Genomic DNA, 21,664 nt, shown 5'->3' on the forward strand with positions numbered 1-21,664 from the left:
TGTGGCCATATTAGTCGAAGTCGGACGAAAGATATATATAGGAGCTATATCTAAATCTGAACCGATTTTGCTGATATTTTGTATATCTTACGAAAACCCCAAAATATTTGGCTGCCCGAAATTTTGAGAAAATATGTTGCTAAATACGTTAATTATGAGCAGATCGGTGATAAATATATATGGCAGCTATATCTAAATCTGAACCGATTTTTTTGAAAATCAATAGCGATTGTCTTTGAGCCCATGTAAACCTCTGTGCCAAATTTCAGGACGTTCGGACATAAACTGCGAGCTGTACTTTGCACACAAAATTATATATACAGATAGACGGACGGACGGACAGACAGACGGACATCGCTAAATCGACTCAGAATTTAATTCTAAGCCTATCGGTATACTAAACGATGGGTCTCAGACTTTTTCTTCTTGGCGTTACATATAAATGCACAAACTTATTATACCCTGTACCACAGTAAAGGGTATAAAAATGGTCCGCTGGTACGAATTTTAGTCCAATTTTGGAAAAATCTTGGCCCAAAATAAAAATTGATTGTGGCAACGCTGTTCCTGGTCTATATCAAAACTTTTACCAATATAACTCATTCCCAGATAGCTCAGTTATTGAAGGTTGAAGCATTATTACAACAGACAGACGAACAACGTCAAATCGTCTTAGATATTTACTTTGATTAAAAATACATATATACTTTATATGGACGGAGATGGATATTTCATTTTGTAACAAACTACATGGCAAACATATAATACCCTTCATCCAATGATGGTCTTTATTAACATGTATCAACTTTTAATAGTTTCTATCTATAAATTACTTTCAGTCTGTATTTAATGTAGTGTAGCTTAAATATTTTGGAATTTATTTTCCTGTCTCCTTTGTAGTTTGACCCAAACCTTTTGTTTTTCAGATTCTAAGAAACTAAATTGACTTCCCTTAGTCTCACCCTTTCTGCTCATATTCTTCACAAAGAAATTTATATGACTTTCTATGACCACTTATTGTTTTTGTTTTGTTTACGAGAAATATAGAGAGTGTGAGAGAGAGTGAGAAAAAGGGGTAATGGACAATGGTTTATTTGCCAAATGTTTGTAAGTTTATTAAACCTAATGATCCTTTGGGATAGAAGAGATTTTGATTTGTTCATCAGATGGTGGCATTTTCTTCTTATTTCCTTGAGAGGTTTATGTGTCAGCCTTTGTTTTTTTTTCTCGATGTCTGGATCTTAAAAAAGTTATGCCAAGAATTTAGGGGAAAAAATTCCAAGCATCAGAGAAATAAATTCTCTCTGTTTTCAAATTGTATGGGCTGGAACCAATATCCGTTTTGTGGCAATGATGTTAAAATTAGTTCTCATTCAAAAAGGTTGTCCCTTGCCATGCCAAATTACCCATTTAGTGGAGACCACACAATGGTGCATTTAATTTTTTTTTTTTGGCAAACCGTCTGGCTATTGATTTCTTATAAATGGATGTGAAGAACCTCTATAATTTTTTCAAATTTTAAATTACTATTATAAATATTTATGAAAATTAAATCGGTTTGTATGCGAAATGGATTTAAATTGAGTGGAGCAATCAATAAGAGACCCTATACTACACTATGGAATTCGCGATATTCGTCATATTTCAGGTTTTCCGACCATCTGTTTTCGAACAAAAAAAATTGAAATTTTTTAAGGCACAACTTTTTAAGCACTTACAAAAATGTCCCTCCCCAATATTGGAGGAGAAATTTCGTTTCATTGAATTTTTGATAGCTCGTATAATAAGTTTGTCATTCCGTTTGTAACACATCGAAATATAGATTTCCGATTATATAATGTTTATATATTCTTGATCAGGGAGAATTTTTAAGACGATATAACCATGTCCGTCTGTCTAACATATTGTAATCACGCTACAGTCTTCAATAATGAGGCAATCGTCCTAAAATTTGGCACAGATTCGTCTTTTGTATGCAAGCAAGCCAAGTTCGAAAATGGGATAAATCGGTCCAGATTTTTATAGCACGCATTTAAATCGATCCCCCGATTTGGGTTTCTAGAAACCGTAGTTTTTATCCGATTTGTCTGAAATTAAAAATCTATGTGTGTATCGGTACCAAAGGCCAGCACAAGCCTATTCGAAGTAATCGATATTCTAGTGAAGGCAATACACTCCACGAATACTTCGAATACTTCGATTAATGAATAGAACAGAAACACTGTTAAGCGATTATAGTGTCAAGCATTGCAGAGCCATCACATTCAAAAGGAATCGTTGTACAGTTCTTTTCAATATTTTGGTTTTGATGTAATTGTCACGATACGAGTAAAACATACAATTTTTAGTGAAGATAGAATATTTTGCTTTAGCAAAGACGAAACTTCGTATGCAACACGAAGTAACTATCTCAACCGAAAAACAAACACAATCGTCGACCAGTTGATTGGCAGAAGTCAGGCTGTGAGCGGGTCTGTGCTTTTTATTATATGTGCCAACAACCCAGCTAGCATTTGGGTGATTGTTTTAACAAAAATCATGTAAATGAGTCATATTCGAGTACTTTAGAAGATCAAAAACTGATATGTCAGTTATGTGATTATAATACGATACGAAAATGACTCGCTCTAATGGGCGTAAAATGAGTTCGTTATAAAATACAACAAAAAATAACAAAAATCTAACAAAAACCGTCTAGAGGAGTCATCTTCGAGTACTTTTGGTAATCAAAAACTGCTTAAACAGTTACGGGACCACAAATGGCACGAAAATGACTCGCGCTAATGGGCATAAAATGTGTTCGATTTAAAATCGTCTAAAGGAGTCATCTTCGAGTACTTTTGGTGATCAAATAATGATCTTACAGAGTTATTGCAAGTGTTTTTATATTTAAATCACAATTTTAACGGGGCAATCTCTATAATATTGTCAGAAATATTGTCAGAAACTTCCATTTAATAATAAAAACGATTTAAATGAATTTGAGAATTTGCTACAGGAAAATGAAGAAAAGCTGAAACAAATTGTAAGTATGAAAGACGACGAAACAAACTAACAAATAAAATTGATAATTTATAATTTTTCTTAACACTGTTTACATTTTTTAGAAAGAGGTTACAGCAAAAACCGGCGGAGAAGGACACGCACAATTTTTAAGATATTCAGTTCGGAAAGTATATTCCGATGAACTGGCTACATTATATGGCTGGAAGGGGACTAGCACTAAGCCCAGTGCTGAAAAATCTTTCATAATAACTTTAATTAAAAGTAAGTAAATATATATAATACAAATAATAATTAAATTTTATTACAAGAAAATCACTTATATATTTTTAGATATATGTCATCTTAAATACGAAACGACAGACAGGGAAATGAATGTCGTATTACAAAAACATTTTTTTCATACTAAGGATCGTTTGACAAAAACGAAAAGAAGTGATTAAGTATATATATTTTTTTATTTAATTTTATTAAAATTAATTGTTTTTTTTCATTTAAAGATATATTAACAAATGATTGTTATTTATAATTTTGTTATTAAATACTAAGTATTTTAATTAAAATAATTATAATACAAATATTAATATTAAATATTTATATTAATAAAAAAACACGTATTATTAATTAAAGGGAAAGGGTTCAGAAAACCGACACAAAAATGCACTTAGGAGAGTCATTTGCGATTAGGAATATGACTATTAAATGACTCATAAGTGACTCATAAATAGAGTAATATGTGATCAATTAAAGGCTCGTAAGGGATTATAATCATAATTGAAAAACGACTCGGAAAAGAATCGCAGATGAGTTATATTAAGACTAAAACTGATCAAAAAACGATTCAAAAAAGACTTTAATGCTACTAAAAAATTAGTCGAAAAAGACTCTAAAATATTATAGAAGAAGACTCATAAATGATTTATAAAGAAGAGTCGCGGGTAGTCACGTTTTTCTCCCGACAAAAGAGTCTTTTATGTTCATAAAATGAGCTCATATTCTGCCTTTTTAATCGCCAAGTAGACTCGAAAAAGACTCGAAAGTGCTTAAAAAACGACAAAAATGCTAGCTGGGAACAAACAAAATAGGAATGGAGAGTGTGTGTGTAGCATACTCTTATAATTGAGAGAACGAAATAACCATATACACAGCAATGGAAATTATAAAACGAAAGCAATTGGAATTCCGATTACATTCGAATAATTCAGAACATTGTTTGATGCTTGCTTTATTGGGTTCTAGTTGTTCTGTTTCACAATTTGGAAGGTTTAAATTTTACTCGTTTGAGAAATGGACAATGAAGTTACTACTCAAATTGTGTGGCGTGTGCTTGAAGTAATTGCTTGTGTATTCGTTGCAGAGGTTTGACGGGAACACGAGTTGGTATAGCCCCCATGTATCCCCATCTGCCGATTTAATTTCTTGGCCTTGTAGACACCGTAATTTTTATCCGATGTACTAAAAATTCAAAATCTGGAGATATTTTGGATCTACGCATAAGATGGGCTATATCGGTCTATGTTTTGATATAGGTCCCATATAAACCGACCCCCCGATTTGGGGTCTTGGGCTTCTAGAAACCGTATTTATACCCTGCGCCACACTGTGGAACAGGGTATTATAAGTTAGTGCATATGTTTTCAACACCCAGAAGGAGACGAGATAGACACATGGTGTCTTTGGCAAAAATGCTCAGGGTGGGCTCCTGAGTGGGCTCCCATGTCCGTCTGTCCGTGAACACATTTTTGTAATCAAAGTCTAGGTCGCAGTTTTACTTATATGGCCCCAGAAGCCAGAGTTTTATCCTAATTTGCGTAAAATATTGCACAAGAAGAACAATTAGTACTATAGTCAAGTGTGCCAAAGTTTATTGAAATCGGCTAAGATTTAGATACAGCTCCCATCAAGGCCGTAGCCAGGATTTTAATTCGGGGGGGGGGGGGTTCAACTTTAGAAAAAAATATTCATATAATCTCATGTGTAGAAAATTTTATTTATGCATAGGTATGTATACAATATTTTTATAATATTAAATTGAGCCGACGGGCTTTTTGGGCAGCAAATAAATCAATGACTTCTTCAGTCGGCACATTTATTCGGCGTTGAACCGACATTAATGCCAATCCATTGAGTCTACTCTCGCTAGTCGAATTTCTAAGATACGTCTTTAATCTCTTCATTGTTGAAAATGAACGTTCGGATGAGCACGTACACACAAAAAAATTTCACGAAAATTCTTCCAATTAAAATTTTAATTGAGTTTTAAAAAATATTCAATTAAAAATTTAATTGATTTAACAAATTTTTTAATTGAAGCAAAAATCAATCACAAAAATAATAGTATCAACTAATTTTTTAATTGGATCAATTAACTTTTTAATTGACCTTCAATTAATTTTTTAATTGATACTATCATTTCTGTGATTGAAGACATTTCAATTAAAAATTAATTGGATCAATTAATTTCGTGATTGAATCAGAAAAAAAATTTTTGTGTGTAGTAACTGCAGGGATGGAAAATGCAGTACGAAAGTACTTTTTTCAATACTTTTTCACCCCGGTCAGTACCGTAGTACCCCCGCGAATGATTTAGTACCTTTTGTGTAGACATTTTTGAGTCGATATCAGATTTATGGTACAATAGCTTTGACAAAATATTTTAATATTTTGAGAAAGTCTTTATCAACCTTATTTGCTAATAATCTTTTACAAATATGGCAAAACAGACATGTTCATGTGGGAAGAAAATCTCGATTTTGTAAAAGACATAGTCAAAACCAGGATTTTATTGAACTTCAAGAATGTTTGAGTCGAAAAAAGAATGCGATTCTATATTATCGATTTTTTATTTCGGTAGAAAATGTTGTCAAAATTTTATTTCTATATAGAATTTTTGCAAAATTTTATTTTTATAGAAAATTTTGTCAAAATTTTATTTCAATTGAAAAGTTTATAAAAATTTTATTTTTATAGGAAAATGTTACAAAATTTTATTTCTATAGAAAAAATTTTGCAAAATTTTTTTCTATAGATTTTTTTTTGCAAAATTTTATTTCTATAGAAAATTTTTCCAAAATTTTATTTATATAGAAAATTTTTGCAAAATTTTATTTATATAGAAAATTTTGTCAAAATTTTATTTTCTTTAAAATTCAGTCTCTTGACAATAATCTTCCAGTGAAATTTTTGTTGAAATTTAGTAAAAAGTACCTTTCCGCTCAAAAAATACCTTTTTTGTACTTTCTTATAAATTGTATTTTCCATCCCTGAGTAACTGGCAAAGTGACCAAAATTTTTAAAAGAATATGCACGTTTGGAAATATCTCTTTATTGCACTCTCCAAGTGCTTCCATCGCTGAATTAGGCAGGTTCATTTCGCAGGTTTTGCGCCATTTCATTTACATATGTGTGTTTGGCTGTTTCGTTGTTGTTGCTATGGCCAAACAAAGCGAGTCATGTTCACAAAAAGAACAACAAACACACATAAAAAGCAGAAATACATTTTCCAAAAATGAAATTTGTGGTGCGAGAACAAAAACAATTTGTTTTTTTCGACCGTCGTTTGACGGGCTTTTCAACTAGTATTCTATGATTTGTGCAAGTTTGATAGGTAAGCGTTTTTCAAAATAAAACCCATGCAGATAAAAATATATATTTCTTTATATAAAATTATTCATTCATTTCGGGGGGGTTTGATCCCCCTCACCCACCCCCCCCCCCTGAATACGGCCTTGGCTCCCATATATATCTTTCGCCCGATACGGACTAATACGGTACCAGAAGCCAGAGGTTTACCCAAATTTGGTTGAAATTCTGCACTAGGAGTACAATTAGTAGTGTAGTCAAGTGTGCCAAATTTTATTGAAATCGGTTCAGATGTAGATATAGCTCCCATATATATCGTTCGCCCGATTTACACTCATATAACCACAGTGGCCAATCTTTTACTCCGATTTAATTGAGATTTTGCACAGGGAGTAGAATTAGCATTGTAGCTATGCGTGCCAAATTTGGTTGAAATCGGTTCAGATTTAGATATAGCTCCCATATACATGTTTTTCTGATTTCTACAAAAATGGTCAAAATACCAACATTTTCCTTGTAAAAACGCCACTGCTTAGTCGAAAAGTTGTAAAAATGACTCTAATTTTCGATTTTACTTCTAGAAACCATAGCTTTTATCCAATTTGCCTGAAATTCGATATCAAGAGTTTTTAGGACCATAAATAGGTGTTCCGAATATATTGTGTATCGATAGAGATTTTGATATATCCCCTTTATAAACCCGCCCTCCGATTTGGGGTCTAAATTCTGTAGGCTTTTCAGAACCTCATGTTTTTCGGTGCATGTTTTTGGCATAGCACCCATATAGGCTGATCTTCCGATTTAACTACTTTGGCTTATATAAACCGTAATTGTTATAAAATTTGCTTGACATTTTAACGGATTTAATTTTTATCGGTCATTTGGTAATGCCTCAACATTGGCCGATGCCACTTCTTGAGGGTATAGAAGGCGCACTGATCATGAAAATTGGATGAAACTGAAAGCAAAAATTCCAGATTTTATTTCCTCTAATCATTCGAATAATGGGGGGTAAAAATCTACAGATTTTGGACTCCAAATCAAGTCATTATTTCATAATTTTCTTGCACACCTACACGAGATGTTTGTTATTCCTCTAAAACTCAAACAAAAATGATGGTTATAAATCCAGAATCTGATTTAGTCTTCATAGGTAGAATCGTTAAATTTACCTTCGGGATGCATACTGGTTGAACTAGACTGCTTAGCAGAATATCAAGCCATTAAGCCCCCCTGAAACTCTCTATATTACCAACCCGCTACAACGAAGAGTTTTCAAAGGAAACTACTATCTTTGTTTTATGGTGGTGGGTATTTAAGATTCGCCCCGTCCGAACTTAAGTCCGTATATACTTGTTTTGTTTCAAATAGGTTAAAAACAGAGTAAGAATTAATAAAATGGTACAAATTATTTAAATTTTTTCAAAAAGAATGATAAATCCATTTTGCAATTTTTTTTTTAAATATTTAGTACAAAACGTTTCGGACAAGCATTAGAATGCATTAAAAATTATAAGAAAATTATAAAAATTATTTATTTTGGAAAATATTCCAAAACATTTTAATTCAAATCCAAAACAATGATCATCGCTTCTGCGCTAATTTTACACCTTTTCCGGGTTCAAAAAGAATATTTTGATTAGTTTTTTTTTGGCGACGTTGTTTGAAATCGTTGGCCTCACGACAATATTTATTTCAGTGTATTTACATTCTAAACCACTCACAGTCTTAAGAATGTCCCCCAATTGGATGGATTATTATGTGTCGAATTAATTAATGAATTTTAGTGGCAACAATGTCGGCACCTTCATTATAAACGATAAAATCGTAATTAATTATTCATTAGTTTAGAAGTTTGAATATTGTTAGTCCTTCCTACCACCTCATACCTTAATTCCAATGATTTCCTTTATTTCACCTTACCTTTGGTATATAATAGGAGCTATTATGATTTTCCCAATAAAAAAACGTATACAACAAAAGATGTCCTTTTGGACAATATTCTCTGTCATTGACTGATAAGGTTAGGACAAAAAAACCAAAAATAAAAACGAAAAAGTCATCTTAAAGGAAAAGAAAAGTTCCATAGTGTCAACTTGTATTGGAATCATTTAACTTATGCACACCTTTTAATTTCACATCAAAATGTTGAACTTCAAATTGCCAAAGTTTTTCATTGTGGCATGGAAAAGCTCATCAATGTATGTGGTTCATGAAGTCACCTACAATGTTGTTGGTGATATCTGCCGGCTGTTGTTCGCCCCCTTTGGCCCCCTCGAATGGCATTGAGGTCATTTGAATCTAAGGCTTTTTGATTAAAATTTTTCTCTTGTTTTCCCTACCAACTTTACTAATCAAAAGGAAGGACATACAAGTACTTGCCCTATACTAAAATCGATGGTTCAATTTTATGTTGTGAAAAAAAGATTTTGTTTTTCTTTTGGTGGTGAACTAAAATGAATAGTTCTCAATACACAATGTCATTACAAAAGTTGGTAAACTAACGAAAGTGTATTTTTTTTTTGGTTTCGGAGTTGTTGAGCTTTGCTTTAGGATTTTGGTATTGACTCCGAGCACTAAGAATTGAAACAGAAACCAACAATAGCAAAAACAAAATAAAATTTTATTTCTATAGAAAATTTTGTCAAAATTCTATTTCTATAATTTTGTCAAAATTTTATTTATTAGAAAAATTTGTCAAAATTTTATTTATTAGAAAAACTTACCAAAATTTTATTTCCATAGAAAATTTTTTCAAAATTTTATTTCGCTAGAAAAAATTTTCAAAAATGTATTTCTATCGAAAATTTTATTTCTATAGCAAATTTTCTCAAAATTTTATGTCTATAAAAGATTTTGTTAATTTTTTTTTTCTATAGAATGTTTTGTCAAAATTTGATTTCTATAGAAAATTTTGTCAAAATTTGATTTCTATAGAAAGTTTTGTTAGAATTTTATTTCTATAAACATTTTGTCAAAATTTTACTTCCATTCAAAATTTTGTCAAAATTGTATTTCTATAGAAAATTTTGTCAAAATTGTATTTCTATAGAAAATTTTGTCAAAATTTTATTTCTATAGAAAATTTTTTATAAATTTTATCTCTGTAGAAAAGTTGGTCAAAATTTTATATCGATAGAAAATTTTGTCAAAATTTTATTTCTTAAAACATTTTGTCAAAATTTTATTTCTATAGAACATTTTGTAAAAATTTTATTTCTATAGCAAATTTTGTCAAAATGTTATTTCTATAGAATATTTTATCAAAATTTTATTTCTATAGAAAATTTTATTTTTATAGAAAATTTTGTCGAAATTTTATTTCTATTGAAAATTTTGTGAAAATTATATTTCTATAGAAAATTTTGTCAACATTTTATTTCCATAGAAAATTTTGTCAAAATTTTATTTCTATAGAAAATTTTTCCAAAATTTTATTTCTATAGAAAATTTTGTCAAAACTTTATTTCTATAGAAAATTTTGTCAAAATTTTATTTCCGTAAAAAATTTTGTCAACATTTTATTTCTATAGAACATTGTGTCAAAATTTTATTTCTATAAAAACATTTGTCAAAATGTTATTTCTAAATGCCAAATTTTATTTATACACAAATTTTGTCAGAAATTTTTTGTTAAGATTTTATTTATATAGAAAATTTTGTGTATAGCAAGTTTTGTCGAAATTTATTTCCATAGAAAATTTTGTAAAAATTTTATTTCTATAGAAAATTTTGTCAAAATTTTATTTCTATAGAACATTTTGGCAAAAACTTTATTTCTATTGAAAATTGGGTCAAAATTTTATTTCTGTAGAAAATTTGGTCAAAATTTTATTTCTATAGAATTTTTTTTTAAAATTTTACTTCTATAGAAACTTTTATTTTTATAGAAAATTTTGTCGAAATATTATTTCTATAGAACATTTGTCAAAATTATATTTCTATAGAAAATTTTGTCAACAGTTTATTTCCATAGAAAATTTTGTCAAAATTATATTTCTATAGAAAATTTTGTCAAAATTTCATTTCTATAAAAAAATTTTTATAAATTTTATTTCTGTACAAAATTTGGCCAAATTTTATTTCGATAGAAAATTTTGTCAAAATTTTATTTCTTAAAACATTTTGTCAAAATTTTATTTCTATAGAACATTTTGTCAAAATTTTATTTCTATAAAAACATTTGTCAAAATGTTATTTCTATAAAAAATGTTGTCAATATGTTAATTCTATAGATTTAATGTTGTTTCTATAGTTATTCCTGTTATTCCTATAGAAGATTTTATCAAAATTTTATTTCTATAGAAAATTTTATTTTTATAGAAAATTTTGTCGAAATTTTATTTCTATAGAAATGTTCTATTTAAAATTTGGTCAAAATTTTATTTCTATAACAAATTTGGTCAACATTTTATTTCTATAGAAAATTTTTTCAAAATTTTATTTTGTCAAACTTTTATTCATATAGAAAATTTTGTCAAAACTTTATTTCTATAGAAAATTTTGCCAAATTTTATTTATACACAAATTTTGTCAGACATTTTTTGTTAAGATTTTTTTATATAGAAAATTTTGTGTATAGCAAGTTTTGTCGAAATTTATTTCCATAGAAAATTTTGTCAAAATTTTATTTCTATAGAAACTTTTGTCAACATTTTATTTCTATAGAAATTTTTGTCAAAATTTTATTTCGATGGAAAATTTTGCCAAATTTTATTTATACACAAATTTTGTAAGAAATTTTTTGTTAAGATTTTATTTATATAGAAAATTTTGTCAACATTTTATTTCCATAGAAAATTTTGTCAAAATTTTATTTCTATAGAAAATTTTGTCAAAATTTTATTCCTATAGAAAATTTTGTCAAAACTTTATTTCAATAGAAAATTTTGTCAAAATTTTATTTCTATAGAAAATTTTGCCAAATTTTATTTATACACAAATTTTGTCAGAAATTTTTTGTTAAGATTTTATTTATATAAAAAATTTTGTGAATAGCAAGTTTTGTCCAAATTTATTTCCATAGAAAATTTTGTCAAAATTTTATTTCTATAGAAACTTTTGTCAACATTTTATTTCTATAGAAAATTTTGTCAAAATTTTATTTCTATAGAAAATTTTGGCAAAAATTTTATTTCTATTTAAAATTTGGTCAACATTTTATTTCTATAGAAATTTTTTTCAAAATTTTACTTTATAGAAAATTTTATTTTTATAGTAAATTTTGTCGAAATTTTATTTCTATAGAATATTTTGTCAAAATTGTATTTCTATAGAAAATTTTGTCAAAATTTTTTTTCCATAGAAAATTTTGTCGAAATTTTATTTCCATGGAATTTTTTTTCAAAATTTTATTTCTATAGAAAATTTTGTCAAAATTTTATTTCTATAGAAAATTTTGTCCAAATTTTATTTTTATAGAAATGTTCTATTTAAAATTTGGTCAAAATTTTATTTCTATAACAAATTTGGTCAAAATTTTATTTCTATAGAAAATTTTTTCAAAGTTTTACTTCTATAGAAAATTTTGTCGAAATTTTATTTCTATAGAATATTTTGTCAAAATTATATTTCTATAGAAAATTTTGTCAACATTTTATTTTCATTGAAAATTTTGTCAAAATTTTATTTCTATAGAAAATTTTGTCAAAATCTAATTTCTATAGAAAATTTTGTCAAAATTTTATTTCTATAGAAAATTTTATTTCCGTTGAAAATTTTGTCAAAATTTTATTTCTATAGAAAATTTTGTCAAAATTTTATTTATACACAAAATTTGTCAGAAATTTTTTGTCAAGATTTTATTTATAGAGAAAGTTTTGTCGAAATTTATTTCTATAGAAAATTTTGTCAAAATTGTATTTCTATAGAAAATTTTTTCAACATTTTATTTCCATAGAAAATTTTGTCAAAATTTTATTTCTATAGAAAATTTTGTCAACATTTTTTTCTATAGAAAATTTTGTCAAATTTTTATTTCTATAGAAAATTTTGTCAAAATTTTATTTCCGTAGAAAATTTTGTCAAAACTTTTATTTCTATAGAAAATTTTTGTTTTTATAGAAAATTTTGTCATAATTTTATTCCTATAGAAAATTTTGCCAAAATTTTATTTATACAGAAATTTGGTCAAAAGTTTATTTCTATAGAAAATTTTGCCAAAAGTTTATTTCTATAGAAAATGTTGTCAAAATTTTATTTATATAGAAAATTTTATCAAAACATTATTTCTATAGAAAATTGTGTCAAAATTTTATTTCTATAGAAATTTTTTTTTAAAATTTTATTTCTTTAGAAAGTTTTATCAAAATTTTATTTCTATAGAAAATTTTGTCCAAATTTTATTTTTATAGAAAATTTTGTCAAATTTTATTTCTATAGAAAATTTTGTCAAATTTTATTTCTATAGAAAATTTTGTCAAAATTTTATTTCTATAGAAAATTTTGCCAAAATTTAAAAAATATTTTAACAATTGTTAAATTCAACTATTATTTATAATGATTTGAAAAAAAAAGTTTATTATGTGATGTTGTAATTAGTAAAACAAAATGGTAAATTTTTTCTAAAACAAATCTACATTTTCATTTATAGTGGGTGAGATTTTGCATATCAAACTCTTTGTTCTTACTTCGTTTAGTCTAAGAAAAGCAAATGGAAATTCCATTTTACATCCTATGTTGCTGTTCAAATAATGACATAATAATTTAAAACAAATTTATTACAAACCAAAAAAAAAAAATAATTCTGTCCCATTTGTTTTGAGGAAGCATTAATTTACAATTCAACTTTGAACTTCCTCTTAATAGGCTTTGCACTCTCTTTACATTGTGATGCCCTGGTCGTCTCACTTAACAAACTTGGTCATTGGTCCTTTGCTCTTTAAATTACCATTTGTTCTTTGGTAAAGTTCATTTACATACTCGGACATGAACAGGACTTATTTTTCTATAAACTCCTTTGTTTGATAATGGTGAACTGGAATGAAAACAACCAACCGACTAAATACCAGCATATAGGGGATATTGTCTGTTATTCAGAAAGAAGAAAAAAACACATTTGATCCTAGACAGATACAAATACTCCATGAAATGTACACTGACTACTTTTCCGTCAGTGCGTACAAATATCCTTCAGCATGTCCTGAGGATGACCTGCGTTGTTGTTTTTCTTAGCTTTGTTGTGTATGTGGTATTTTCTTTAAGTATTCATCATATTTACAAGAGTTTATGTAGCATAGAATTGCTTTTTTATTATTTGGGTTAAGCTTAAAAAAATATTTTCTATGTCCTTTTTAAAGTGAATAAATTATATTTTGTGTGGAAGACTACTTGATCATTGCTTAGTTACGGCTAGTAAACTGATCTAATTTGGTGATATTTTGGGATCATAAATAAATGTAAAAAGAAATGCAAATGATATCGGGAGCCACCGTGGTGCAATGGTTAGCATGCCCACCTTGCATACACAAGGTCGTGGGTTCGATTCCTGCTTCGACCGAACACCAAAACATTTTTCAGTGGTGGATTATCCCACCTCAGTAATACTGGTGACATTACTGAGGGTTTCAAAGCTTCTCTAAGTGGTTTCACTGCAATGTGGAACGCCGTTTGGACTCGGCTATAAAATGGAGGTCCCTTGTCATTGAGTTTAACATGGAATCGGGCAGCACTCAGTGATAAGAGAGAAGTTCACCAATGTGGTATCACAATGGACTGAATAGTCTAAGTGAGCCTGATATATCGGGCTGCCACCTAACCTAACCTAACCTAACCTAACCTAACCTAATCGGTCCATGTTTTGATACACTGAAAAAAGTTCACTTGTACCCAAAAGTTTTGACCTTTACTTAACGATTTTGGTATTGATTCCGAACAAAATATGCAGTCTCTTTAAACTGAAAACATTTTTCATGAAATAATATAGCTTTAAATCTAGGTTCTAAAGTATTAAAATTAACATATTTTATTTTAGAAGTGTATTTCAACATATGTTTTGCAATATTATATATAACTCTTGAATTGCAATATTGTCGAATTTTAAACAAGGAAAAGTTACTTCTTCCTTAAAAACGGAGAACTTGCTCACAACGGACTTTGACGAAATGGACTAACTCGAAAATTACAATTTTTAAAGATATTGAATATATTGATAATTTTGTCGACATTTTATATTTCTAGAAAATTTTGTCAACATTTTCGATTTGTAGAAAATTTTGTCAAAAATTTACAAATTATGGAAAAGTTTAGAAAAATTTGTCAAAATTTTATTTCTATAGAAACTTTTTTCAGCATTTTTTATACCCTCCATCATAGGATGGGGGTATATTAACTTTGTCATTCCGTTTGTAACACATCGAAATATTGCTCTAAGACCCCATAAAGTATATATATTCTGGGTCGTGGTGAATTTCTGAGTCGATCTAAGCATGTCCGTCCGTCCGTCCGTCCGTCCGTCTGTTGAAATCACACTAACTTCCGAACGAAACAAGCTATCGACTTGAAACTTGGCACAAGTAGTTATTATCGATGTAGGTCGGATGGTATTGAAAATGGGACATATCGGTCCACTTTTACGTATAGCCCCCATATAAAGGGACCCTCAGATTTGGCTTGTGGAGCCTCTAACAGAAGCATATTTCATCCGATCCGTCTGAAATTTGGTACATGGTGTTGGTATATGGTCTCTAACAACCATGCAAAAATTGGTCCACATCGGTCCATAATTATATATAGCCCCCATATAAACCGATCCCCAGATTTGGCTTGCGGAGCCTAAAAGAGAAGCAAATTTCATCCGATCCGGCTGAAATTTGGTACATGGTGTTGGTATATGGCCTCTAACAACCATGCAAAAATTGGTCCACATCGGTTCATAATTATATATAGCCCCCATATAAACCGATCCCCAGATTTGGCTTGCGGAGCCTAAAAGAGAAGCAAATTTCATCCGATCCGGCTGAAATTTGGTACATGGTGTTGGTATATGGTCTCTAAAAACCATTCACAAATTGGTCCACATCGGTCCATAATTATATAGAGCCCCCATATAAACCGATCCCCAGATTTGGCTTGCGGAGCCTCAAAGAGAAGAAAATTTCATCCGATCCGGCTGAAATTTGGTACATGATGTTGGTATATGGTCTCTAACAACCATGCAAAACTTGGTCCACATCGGTTCATAATTATATATAGCCGCCATATAAAACGTTCTCCAGATTTGACCTCCGGAGCCTCTTGGAGGAGCAAAATTCATCCGATCCGGTTCAAATTAGGAACATGGTGTTAGTATATGGTCGCTAACAACCATACCAAAATTGGTCCAATCACACAAAAATTGGTCCATATCGGTTCATAATCATGGTTGCCACTAGAGCCAAAAATAGTCTACCAAAATTTTATTTCTATAGAAAATTTTGTCAAAATGTTATTCCTATAGAAAATTTTGTCAACATTTTATTTCTAGAGAAAATTTTGTTAAAATTTTATTCGGTTCATAATAAAATTTTCATCATTTTCAAAATTTTATTTCTATAGAAAGTTTTGTCAAAATTTTATTTCTATAGAAAATTTTGTTCAAATTTTATTCGGTTCATAATCATGGTTGCCACTCGAGCCGCAAATAATCTACCAAGATTTTATTTCTATAGAAAATTTTGTCAAAAGTTTATTTCTATAGAAAATTTTTTTAAAATTTTGTTTCTGTAGAAATGTTTGTCAAAATTTTCTTTTTATAGAATATTTAGCAAAATTTTTATTTCTATAGAAAATTTTGTGAAAATTTTATTTCTATATAAAATTTTGTTAAAATTTTATTTCTGTAGAAAATTTTGTCAAAATTTTATGTCTACTTTGTCAAACTGAATTATATACGTATTGGATCGATCTTTTTTGATTTAAAATATACCATGTATGGACTTACATACAATTTAGAAGATGGTGTTAGGAGGTTTTAAGATACCTTGCCATCGGCAAGCGTTACCGCAACTTAAGTAATTTGATTGTGGATGGCAGTGTTTAGAAGAAGTTTCTACGCAATCCATGATGGAGGGTACATAAGCTTCGGCCTGGCCGAACTTACGGCCGTATATACTTGTTTTTTCTATAGAAAATTTTGTGCGATTTTATTTATATAGAAAATTTTGTAAAAATTTTATTTCTATAGAATATTATTTATCTATAGAAAATTTTGTCAAAATTTTATTTCCATGGAAAAAATTGTCCACATTTTATTTCCATGGAAAAATTTGTCCACATTTTATTTTTAAAGAAAATTTTGTCAAAAATTTTAATCTATACAATATTTTGTCAAAATTTTATTTATACAGAAAATGTTATTTCTATAGACATTTTTTTTTTTTTTTCAAAATTTGACACCTTTAGACAATTTTTTCAAAAATTTTTTTTCTGTAGAAAATTTTGACAACATTTTATTTCTATAGAAAATTTTGTCAAAATGCTCGTGTCAATCAAAAATTAAAACGGGGCTTTCTCGCTTCATTTATACTGCACAATGGCTACCACAATCTTCTGATGTCAATCCGTTGAACTTCTACGCCAAGCGCAGAGAAAATTTGGGACTACAAATACAAAATTGTCGATCATCTTAAGACTGAATTTCGCCGGGATTGGGCTCAAATACTACAGAGCCATTTTCGCGCAGGTGATTTGTCGGCCGTTTATAGGCCGTAGTTTGTGCCACAAAGTCAAAACTGCTGTTTTACGCCCTCCACCATAGGATGGGGGTATATTCATTTTATCATTCCGTTTGCAACACATCGACATATTGCTCTAAGACCCCAGAAAGTACCTATATTCTGGGTCGTGGTGAAATTCTGAGTCGATCTAAGCATGTCCGTCCGTCCGTCTGTTGAAATCACGCCAACTTCCGAACGAAACAAGCTATAGACTTGAAACTTGACATATGTAGGTGAGATTGTATTGCAAATGGGCCATATTGGACAACTTTTACTTATAGCCCACATATAAACCGACCTCCAGATTTGTCTTGCGGAGACTCTTGGAGAAGCAAATTTCATATATGACCTCTAACAACCATGCAATTGGTCCATAGCGGTCCATAATCATTTATAGCCCCCATATAAACCGATCCCAAATTGGGTTTTGGATCCTCTTGGAGGAGCAAATTTCATCCGATTTAGTTATGCTAGTATATGGCTGCTAACAACTATGCCTAACAAGGTCCATATCGGTCTATACACTCAAAAAAAAGTGAACTCTCTATTTCACTAGGCCAATTTACCTTTATTTTAGTTCATGGAATTATTATGTTTGGAGAAAGTTTACTTTACTCTAATAATTTTTTGTGTACGTTAGTTAAATTAACTAAAACCGAGGAAAAAAATATACTCAAATGAAGCATAAAGATTAACTAAATTCGTGTCTTTCACAAAATAGTTCAGAATTTCTTTAAATTTGTAAATTTTACCAAAAATGCGTCCATCATGAACTTCGTATGTCACTAAAGATATTTTTGCATTTTTGAACTCCAAGTTTTTCCTTCAAACTACAAAATTTTCTTTAACAAGTGAAAAAACTTAGTTATGTGTAATAAATTTCCTTGAATTTGTCGAAAAAAAATTAATTATTTTTATGACATCGGCATGATGCCAACGTTTGTAATACTGTTTAGTTAAAATTTTCTCCAAATATTCAAAATTTTCTAAAATTAACCAAAAGTTTTCTTCCTGGTGGGTTCACTGTTTTTTCAGAGTAGTTATATATAGCCCTCAGATAAACCAATCCCCAATCACGCAAAAATTGGACCATATCGGTTCATAATTGTATATAGCCCCCATATAAATCGACCCCCAAATGTCAATTCTGGCTCTCTAATTACCGCGCAAAAGTTCATACCGGGTCGTAATTATTTGTGGACTTCCCTATATATAGCGGTAAAGAACTGAATTATCTGCATTTTTTTGTCTAATATATACCACGTATGGACTAACTTACAATTTAGAAGACGATGTCAAGAAGAATTGAGATACCTTGCCATCGGTAAATATTACCACAACCCAAGTAATTCGATTGTGGATGACAGTCTTCCGAAGAAGTTTCTACGCAATCCATGGTGGTGGGTACATAAAATTTGACCTGGCCAAACTTACGGCCTTATATACTTGTTTTTAATTCCAAAACGTCAAGAATACTAGGAATCTTCAAAATAAATCTCAGTCAATATGGGAAGATTTTTTTAACGCATGGTATGTAACTCAACCTTAAGGTTTTAAATCAAAAATTTGAAATTTATTTCCATTAAAATTTCCATATTTTAAAGGAATTTGTCCTCTGTGTTATGAAAATTTAGTGTCATTAATTTAAGGGTATCTTATTCTTCGTATTAGGATAACATTTGTTTTAGTGTATATAAATTATAAAAATTAAAATTCTAATTTACATAAATTGATCTCAATCAAAATTTCTTTCAACTTTAATTAACGCCCTTGCAATTTGATAGTGAAATATTTTTTATTTTGTCCCTTTAAGAACTGGAAGGTTATGATCTAAATATTAAGCCCTAATCTCAACACCAAAGCATATGAATTTTAAATGTTCATTTTAGCAATTCACATTCGTGTTAAATTATTCAAATGGCCACCCTTTCTAACCCAGCAAACCATAGAAGGTTTGGGCAAAAATCATTTTGAGTTGTCGTTGTCATCGTTATCATGGTTAGGGTTGTTTGTGTTGCAACTGATGCTGTTGTGATGCCCCAGAAAAACGGCCACTCTAAATGTTAAGTGATTCTCGAGAATTCCCACCTGAATTTATTGTTAGCATCAGGTAAATGTTAACACTTTAAATCAAATGGTTGAGAGAATTCGAATAGATTAATTATTTAGCACTTGCTGCAAGCAAGCACATCTCGTTCAAGAATTTTATACTCAATTTTGTTTTTTGGTGTTTTCTTTTTTTTTTTTTAACATATGATTGTATTGTTTGGGACTGGTCGCTTGAATGGTTAGTTGATGTTTGTATTTGATGTTTGTATATGTCGATAGTTACATTGTTGTTTAAGGAAATTTCAATTTCGATTTTATGCAACAGTAGATTTGGCAAGTTTATACAGTCGAATGTTCGTCCTGTTCGAGTATCAAATACCCAAAATTATAGCAAATATTTCAAAATAAAAATTCTTGTCTTTAATTTCAAAAAAATCTTTAAATCAAAAATGCAAAATCCTCAAAATAAGTCTTGGTCTATATTTAAAGCTTTTTTATCTTTAATCCAAAGATTTGCAATTTAAATTAATTTAACGATTTATAAAAATGTTTTTTTTTTATACCCTCCACCATAGGATGGGGGTATACTTTGTCATTCCGTTTGTAACACATCGAAATACTGCTCTAAGACCCCATAAAGTATATATATTCTGGGTCGTGGTGAAATTCTGAGTCGATCTGTGCGTGTCCTTCCGTCCGTCCGTCTCTTGAAATCACGCTAACTTCCGAACGAAACAAGCTATCGACTTGAAATTAGGCACAAGTAGTTGATATTGATGTAGGTCGGATGGTATTGCAAATGGGTCATGTCGGTACACTTTTACGTATAGCCCCCATATAAACGGACCCCCAAATTTGCCTTGCGAATCCTCTAGGAAAAGCAAATTTCATTCGATCCGGCTGAAATTTGGTACATGGTGTTAATATATGGTCTCTAATAACCATGCAAAAATGGTCCACATCGGTAAATAATTATATATAGCCCCATATAAACCGATCCCACGATTTGGCTTGCGAGGCCTCTAAGAGAAGCAAATTTCATCCGATCCGGCTGAAATTTGGTACATGGTGTCAGCATATGATCTCTAACAATCATGCAAATTATATATACCCCCCTATAAACCAATCCTCAGATTTGGCTTGCGGAGCCTCTAAGAGAAGCAAATTTCATACGATCCGTCTGAAATTTGGTACATGGTGTAAGTATATGGTCTCAAACAATTGTGAAAAAATTGGTCCACATTGGTCAATAATTATATATAGCCCCCATAAACCGATCCCCCGATTTGGCTTGCGGAGCCTCTAAGAGAAGCAAATTTCATCCGATCCGGCTGAAATTTGGTACATGGTGTTAATATATGGCCTCAAACACCCATGCAAAAATTGGTCGAAATCGGTCCATAATTATATATAGCCCCCATATAAACCAATCCCCAGATTTGACCTCCGGAGCCCCTTGGAAGAGAAAAATCGATCCGATTCGGTTGAAATTTGGTACGTGATGTTAGTATATGGTATCCAACAACCATACAGGAATTGGTCCATATCAAGATCATAATTGTATATAGCTCCCATATAAGCGACCTCCATATTTCAATTCTGGCTCTCTAAGTACCGTGCAAAAGTCCATATCGATTCGTAATTATTTGTAGACTTACTTACACATACCTTTTTTGTCTAATATATACCACGTATGGATTAACTCACAATTTAGAAAACGATCTTAAGAAGTTTTAAGATACCACAACCCAAGTAATTCGATTGTGGATGACAGTCTTTCGTTTCTACACAATCCATGTCGGAGGGTACGTAAGATTCGGCCTGGCCGAACTTACGGCCGTATATACTTGTTTTTTCTTTTTTTTTTTGTTTTCAATTATAAATTGATAAATACAAACTCGATGTCGAGCTTCAAAACATGGATCGATAAAACCAAAATTCAATGCACCTAATATATCTCCATATTTCTAATTTCAAGAACAAATACGGTGTCTAGAAGCCCCAGAAGTTAAATCTGGTGTATATATAAAAAGTTAGGGTCTTTTTAAAAACATGGATCGATACACAGCATATTCGGCACACCTTTTTGTGGACCTAAAATATGTCTAAATTTCCAATTTCAGGCTAATCGCTTGAAAATTGCAGTGTATGAGTGCTCAAGACCCCTAAATCGGGGGATCGGTTTATATGGGAACTATATCAAAACCTGGACCGATATAGCCCATCTTTGAACTTAGCCTGTGTGCACACTCTTAGAAAAATATGTTTTTCATATGTTCCGATATAAACAAAATGTGTTTCGGGCACAATTTTAAAACACAATATATTTAAGTGCA

At 30.0% G+C, this 21,664-nt stretch overlaps 1 protein-coding gene and 1 long non-coding RNA gene across 2 annotated transcripts in view; one reads left to right on the forward strand and one right to left on the reverse strand.

Moving 5' to 3' along the window:
• The window catches only part of naz (nazgul), a 262,005-nt gene that overhangs the window by 70,253 nt on the left and 170,088 nt on the right, over positions 1-21,664 (reverse strand). The window lies entirely within an intron of this gene.
• LOC142219466 (uncharacterized) lies at positions 2,689-3,385 on the forward strand. The gene is made up of 3 exons (XR_012717590.1): positions 2,689-3,025; positions 3,108-3,267; positions 3,337-3,385. It is a non-coding gene; the product is annotated as an uncharacterized LOC142219466 (long non-coding RNA).

The sequence above is a fragment of the Haematobia irritans genome, chromosome 1 (genome assembly GCF_050003625.1).
Source record: "Haematobia irritans isolate KBUSLIRL chromosome 1, ASM5000362v1, whole genome shotgun sequence".
In the NCBI taxonomy this organism is placed as follows: domain Eukaryota; kingdom Metazoa; phylum Arthropoda; class Insecta; order Diptera; family Muscidae; genus Haematobia; species Haematobia irritans.